This window comes from Acyrthosiphon pisum, chromosome X, assembly GCF_005508785.2.
Source record: "Acyrthosiphon pisum isolate AL4f chromosome X, pea_aphid_22Mar2018_4r6ur, whole genome shotgun sequence".
Lineage (NCBI taxonomy): Eukaryota > Metazoa > Arthropoda > Insecta > Hemiptera > Aphididae > Acyrthosiphon > Acyrthosiphon pisum.
The window spans coordinates 118,742,812-118,750,967 of NC_042493.1; the positions used below are offsets into that span (position 1 = coordinate 118,742,812).

The window sequence follows — 8,156 nt, forward strand, 5'->3', positions numbered from 1 at the left end:
TCTTATAAAAGACCTGAGTAGTACAATTTTATTTCATTTACTTCTGAACGTTCTCATTATTTTTTCATTAATTTCTTATACCTTTGAACCTTCTCATACCTTATACCAATTCAAAATGGTTTTCTTCAAGCAATATTTACTAACAATTACATGTATAGTACTTATTACCGCTTGGGTTATACCTGCGTCCGCTACATTTAATCAAAAAAAAGCAGAAGGTAAGGTTTAATTTATTGATTTACAACTATTGAATAATAAAAATGTTGCTTTTTTTTTTTTTTAGGCAGCTGTGTTGGTAAGCGTAATATTTTTAATTAATTATTAGTAAATAAACAATAACTTAGAAAAGTTATGATATAAAGAATTTTATGCTCATACTAAAAAATATTGCATGGTTCTAAAAAGATCGGTGGTACCTTTTTTAACCTTTTCATAACACGATTGCATTTTTTTTGTGTTCGGATAAACCCGAAGAAGAAAAAGTTGATTAAGTACTTAAAAACATTTAATGTTGATGCATATTGTGTATTCTTAAATTATAGTTAAGGTTAATGACCTATGACCTTTAACTCACAATTTCACGAAATTAATACATTCCGAATTTATTTTTAATTGACGTTGTTTCCATTTAAATTTCGACTTATCGTATTTATAAATTATATAATAGCTATTAGGAAAATATCTTTAGAATATCGTGTGTAATGTTGAGCAAGTTTCAATGGCCCATGATTGGATCATTATTCATTTATGATTAGTGAACAATTGCATCCGTTTTATATGGTACCAACCTATTCAAGCTTAAACTTATGTAATTTTTTATGAATTTTTTTGAAATCTTATAGTGATTTTAGTGGAATGTGGCTTTACAAGTAAGTTAATTGCAATTAACAATAATTGTATTTTATTACATTCTTTTTTTGAAGTATATTAGACAAAATTATAATTTATAAGCATTGACTTAATATGATATTAAAAGTAAATTTTAAATGTTTTAATACGATGAAAAGTTATGTCAGCTGTTGAGCTGTATAATATTTATAAAATGTAATAATTTTATGAATCCTCGCACTCACACAACCCTCTCACTGTCATACGGAATTCCTGATGCGCTACAGTATCATTGTATCAACTTAAAAACACAATAAATAATAGTTTGTAAATGTCCATTTATCAAACAGCCACTGTATATAATTTCAAGTAATTTAATATGAGTACTAGCTCTAAGTGAAACTCGGGGGCCAATGGATTCACTGAGAGTGGGTATTGATTTAGGACACAATGTCGTTTAAATTATGAATATTTTATGTATCTAAATGTTTTTTTTTTAGAAGTTATAACTGCACATTTCTCAAAATGTTCATTGTTATATAATTTTTTGTTAGTAAATAACTTATATTATGTTCTATCATGTATGTCTTATATTTTATATTTTATTTTTATTTTTAATTAATATGTAATTGATGCCATATGTTTTACATTACCTTCTCAATCTAAATGTATACTCATATATTATTATTAAATATTATTACTCTCAGCCTCCAACACGAGCTTTATTGCTTACAGGAGGTTGATAAATCATATATTTAGCGTTTGAAGTATGAAATATTTCATTTGAAATGTTGTTAGAAGAGACAAGGTAGCTGCGGTCATAGTTGCTTTCGCGATAGTTATTATCACCCTCTATAGGTACTATTAACTATCATAACTAGCATGCATGCATGATAGTTCATCACGATAGCAACTATCGCGTTTTTCTATCATCGTGTGACCGCGGCTTTATAGATAATAATTGTAAAAATTATGTTTCCTGATGATATTTAAATACTATTCAATTACAACATTTAAGTAACTCTGTTGCTTTAGTGCACTAGATTTATAGATTAACGCTCTAAAACTGTATTAAGGTACAGTTATGTTACAAACGTGACATTGATTAATGATGTGATATATTAGTTTACAATAATACTAGTATGATTAAATTTCAGATAAATCTACAAGTATGTATTTAAAAATGTTTGTGTGTTGTTGCCCCCTGTGATCTAGTCTAGCCTGTCATTTAAACCACAAAACGAAACGTCATATTCTATACATTTTTAACGTCACCAATAAAAGAGCAATAAATAAAGAAATATAAATATACAAATTTACAAATTTATAAAAATTATAAATGTCCAAAGACTCATACACTTAATATTAGGAAAATTCTTTGAAATTGTAACTACGAAATAGAATCATTTAAATATTTTAAAATTCATTAAATTATTATTAATTTAAATTGAATACCTACTGAAATATTAATAAATTGTTCAACATTTGATATAAATAATTACGTTACTAAAAATTATATTGTATCTGCCTATATTATACTGTTAAAATTGTATTTTATATTTGTATTGTTAAGACTGTTAAAAAATATAGAAGCTCTTATGATCACTGATGAATACACTAAATCCGTACAAATGGACAAAAATGTTCTATGATTAAAAGTACTGTCATAAAGTTTAAAATAATTATAACCCATAAATCATAATACTGTTAGTTTTAAATTTCTCTTCTGAAAAATTATATATTTATAATTAGTATCTTTTGTTTCTAAACCTACGACATTTTTTATACTCGGGTGACTTATACGTCCATGCGCATATTATATTATAATATATTTTAGTACCTATACAGGGAGATATTATTATTTTTTTTAATACTTAATTATCATGCTATATTGAATATTCATAATTCAATTTAAAATAAATCAACAATAATAATAATGACAGTATTTGTTTCTTCCTAATATTTCGATTTAATATGTTTAGATACCCAAATAATAATTAATATTTTATAATTTATTTTACAGATAATAAAAGTATGTATCATTTGAATTTTGAATTGAATTGAATTTTATAATTTGTTTTTGTTTGGAAGTTTCTTGGTAAATTTACATTTCTAATATTTTCATATTTTTTTTTAAATTGTTTTTCAATCGATTGGAAATCATACAATATTATGGGAGAGCGTTACTTTTCCCAAATGTATATTGTACTTAGGTCAGCTACCCTGTGCGAAGCTATGATTATAGTTTTCTAATTTGGTTTTTAATTGCGATTCCGATCAATTTTAATCTGGTTAAAGTGTACTTTGATAGGTGCAAATATATTTTGCTAACCTTACCTAAGAACATATTAAAAATACTTTTTTTAAACTTGTATGTTCCTGAAATATGTTTTAATTCTTATTATTTTTTGGTGTGAATTTTTAGTTTATGGGTCTAAAATATTATATTTTATGTTTATGAGCTATGTAGTTATTATGATAGTCGTATGTTAAAAAATAGCAAAAGATAAACAGTAAATATTTTAGGTATTAATATACAAATTAAAACCAAATTTAGATTTATTTTTTATTTATACAAGAAAAAATTCGATTTAAAAGTTGGTACCCAACTGAAAATTTTGAAAATTATCGAGAACTTTTCAAATATATCACTAGATTTTCACTTTAATTATACCATGTTATAGGTAACTAATTTATAATTATACTTATAAATGACCACCCTGTATTTTGTTTCTAGCTAAAGGTGGTATGTTGTTTTTGATTTATGTTATACAATATTGTATTAGATTAATCTTTCATAATATGTAAAAATATATTATATTATACTATAAGTTGTTTTTAAGTCACAACACTAGGTACAGCCATACAGTGTGCAAGCGTATTTTTTTTATTCTGATTCCCGCGTTTTTTAGAATTCGTCATCCAATTTTAATGGTTTTATGAGTATTTGCAACTGTCGATGCAGCTAAAAATATTATGAAACTCATAGTTTCCTACTATTACCAGCTATTACCTTCTTTGAGTATAGTAATTATATCATAGTTATATATCTTAAATTTAAAGTTTAAAATATTATGCCCATGTACTTTTATCAAAAATATATGAATATTACGTATTTAAGTATACCTAAAAAGTATTTGAATAATTTTAGTATAGTACTTAACAAAAATACTTATAAGATAATGGTCATCATTGTTTATCTTCTAATTGATTTTAACGTCGGTTAATAGGCTAATTAATGTAACCCTCAATAATGAAATTATTATGGAGGCCGTAAAATATAGTTTTTTTTTTATGATACTGTTAACTAAAAAGTTAATTTTTAATTTTTAAATACTAAAATTGTTTTTGTTAAGGCAATGGCATATTTACTAAACTAAATGCAATTTTATATTATATTTTTATGTAACTCCAAAGTGAAGTACCTAGTTGGTTACACTACTAATATTGGCCTATAATAGCATGAATTATCGTGGCTTGATAATTTTAGACAGTCATGGATGATGTAATTGTTTTAAATTAATTAAATAAATTCAATTAATGTAGTAACCCTCAATATAATATCAGAATATCTTAATAATTGACAGTGGAAATAAAATATTTATAAGTTGTAACCATTAACTTTCTATTATTTATTTATTTATTTATTATTTTTTTTATTTGCTGCTGTAACATACATTTTAATACAATTATATGAATACATAAATTCTTATAAATGCTTGACTCACATTAATAAATTATCGTGAAATACTTGATAATGATATATTTTATAGAAGGATAATAATAATATTAAGTCATCCCTATAATTCTTAGATTGTGAATCATAAAGTATAATATTATTATTTATTAAATAGTATGTTTATTATTTTATTTCTAGGGGCATCTAACGGTATGTGTACAATGTATTATTTAATATTTATTATAACCTATTTTTTTTTTCATTTTTTTTATTCAATGTATTTGATTGTAATGATGATTATCATCAAGTTTTTACTTACCTACTCATTGAGTAGTTACCATTATTATTATTATTTTTTATTTTTATTTGCCATAATTAGACGATTTTTACATAATACAATATTTGCATTGTAAAAAATTATAAAATTAATCGAGTACACGCATAATAAATGAAGTATATTATACAAGAATTAATTAGAAAAAAATCTATTAAACTAAATAAATGAGGTTCCGCGTTTGCGTACGATATTAACCTTTTCAGCGATTCGACTCGCATAATTTGTTGACTCCAAAAACTATAGTTAGTTTAAAAATAAGAGTGAAATTACCTCTTATATAATGTAAAGGTAAGATTATAATCTGGGCAATGCCTTTTTTGAGCCATTTATACCTAAGATAATTTTTTTTAAATTTTCTAGATTATTTTTCAGTAGAAATTAATCCAAATCTAACTTAACTTAGTTAAATAAATTAGTTAAATAAGTTAAATAAGTTAGTAATAACAACATAAATTATATCAAGACTCTCATTAGTAAATAATTGTGATATTCTGGATTATAATATTATTTGTAGGAAATTAATTTATTAAAGTATTGTTATAGGTAATTCTTAGATTGTGAATTAAAAGGTATAATATTATTTATTAAATAGTATTTATTAAATGGTATGTTTATTATTTTATTTCTAGAACTCACCGGTATGTACCTACATTTTATATTGTTATTTTAATTTGTTTAATTCTAGGTATGTGATTTGCTTCTCATAACTCATAAGTCATAACTAATATAACTTATATGATTATCATCGTCCTCGAATGTTTACTTACTGACTTAGTAATAGTATAGCTTTGAAACCATTTAGTTTACAAGCCGTCACCCATAATTGGGTATAACTATTAACAATTACTATCATTGTCCAGATAGACCTATAACTAAAAATAATGTTGATAATAAGAACATATTCAGAATTCAAAAGTTATCGAATACCAAGTGTCGGTTTGTTGAAAGTCACTCCGCTCAGAATCTAAGATAATTACGAAAGTAAAACTGGTATTATAGTTTTAATTTTAAAAGTATCCTATTTTTGTATAATTTAGTTGACAATAATTATTGTGAATATACACTATTTGATATTATAATATAGTATGAGTATGGTATAATATAATGTTATACTTTATTACGCAAGTTCGTATAACGATTATTAATAACCGTATATGATATTTTGACTGAATGTATATACATGTATATATGTATTAGTATTTTCTAAACATGATAAAATGTTCAAAATATTTTGACTTGTTTTAAGTGGTTTAAAAACATTTTCAGTTTCCGATATTTTTCTATAAATGTCAATTAAATTTTATTCGTTGGGTCAAAAAGCTTGAAAAATTGAATACAAAGCTACTAATATATTGTTACAATGATTATTGAAAAATATAAAAAATACATTGTCACAATTTTTTTTTGTAAGCATTTAAAGTTCAAATTTAAAAAAAAAAAGTGGGTAAGTGGATGTCGCTCTGCTGTACAGTAGGTTACAAGTGGGTCACTGTATAATGGATAGTATTAAATTTGAATTCAATGATATAATATCACTGAATAAGAAAAACGATTCTGAGCGGAGACGGTATGACAGTCTAGGTATAAGACATATTATATACTTATCTATGGTATTAAAAAAAAATTGATCTATAATAAATTCCAAATTAATCATATCACAATATCCATTAGGTACTTATAACGCATTATACATCAACAACAACCCGTGATAATAATATACTTTAGAAGTTTCAAGTGCCCATGAATAATATTATATAATCACAATAAAATAACTAAAATAGTTACTCTAGGTTTTTTAACATGTAATTTCGTTCAAATTTGAACTTAAAATGACTATAAAAATAAACTGTGCTTATGTATTTCTTAGAATTTTTGGTAACAGAATTAAATATGTACGTGGAATCTTGTTTTAAATTTTTAATCCTTAATATAAAAGTTGAACATTTTATAAATTTTTAACTTTAAAATAATTATTCAATTTTAAATTTGATAAATTTTGTCGAAATTTCAACTTCAAATGCTTATAAAAAATAATTGTGGCCTATATATTTTAAATATTTTTTAACTGCTATTGTAACAGTGTATCAGGAGCCTTTTATTAATTTTAGATAAAACCTTATTGATGTTAATAGAAAAAAAAACTAAAAAAAATTGAAAACTTACAATGTCCGTAAACAGCTCAAAAAGAGTCAAATAATGTTCAAAATTTTATCGTATATAGAAAATGCTAATAAAAACATTCAGTGAAATTTTCAAGTTTCTACAGTCACTCGTTTTTTAATTACAACAAAATAAGAAAATCGTTACGTAAGAAATTGAGTGAATATCAAATGTTGTAAAAATATGAATTTCAAACGCTCATAAAAATTTAATTTGAGTTTCTTATAGACATTTTTTTTTTTGATAAAGGTAGATTATCCTATAAGGAATCTTGCATTACATTTTAAAATCTTAGTTCTAAAAAGAAAAATGTTAACGAATTATTAACTCAAAATAATTTGGTAATTTTCGTTATTTTTACATATTTTGTCAATTTTTGAACTTTAAATGCTAATAAAAAAAAAAAAAACTGTGGCTAAGGATTTTTAATATTTTCAAATATCATTGTAACAATATAGTAGGAGACTTGTATTAAATTTTCAATCATTAGATATGAAAGTTGAATATTTTATAAATTTTCAACTACAAAATAATTATTCAATTTTAAATTTGATAAATTTTGTCAAAATTTGAACTTCAAATGTTCATAAAAAAAAATTGTGACTATGTATTTTTAATATTTTTCTACTGCTATTGTACCAATATATCAGGAGCATTGCATTCAATTTTCACACTTTTTTACCCAACAAACAAAATTTTATTGATATTTATAGAAAAAAAAACTAAAAAAATTGAAAACTGAGAATGTCCGTAAACAGCTCAAAAAGAGTCAAAATATTTTGAAAATTTTATGGTGTACAAAAAATGAAAATATTAACATTCAGTGAAATTTTCAAATATCTACAGTTATTCGTTTTTTAATTACAATAAAATAAGAAAATTGTCACTTCAGAAATCGAGCGAATATCAAATGTTGTGAAAATATGAATTTCAAACGCTCATAAAAATTTAATTTGAGTTTCTTATAGACATTTTTTTTTTTGATAAAGGTAGATTAACCTATAAGGAATCTTGTATTATATTTTAAAATCTTAGTTCTAAAAAGAAAAATTTTTACGAATTATTAACTCAAAATAATTTGCTAATTTTCGTAGTTTTTACATATTTTGTCAATTTTTGAACTTTAAATGCTAATAAAAAAAAACTGTGACT

At 23.5% G+C, this 8,156-nt stretch overlaps 1 long non-coding RNA gene across 1 annotated transcript in view; it reads left to right on the top strand.

Moving 5' to 3' along the window:
* The first annotated feature begins 4,542 nt into the window (after positions 1–4,542).
* LOC115034994 overlaps positions 4,543–8,156 on the top strand; it is an 8,458-nt gene continuing 4,844 nt past the window's right edge. The window contains exons 1-2 of the long non-coding RNA XR_003840159.1: positions 4,543–4,717; positions 5,474–5,482. This is a non-coding gene — a long non-coding RNA (uncharacterized LOC115034994). The remainder of the gene's footprint in view (positions 4,718–5,473; positions 5,483–8,156) is intronic.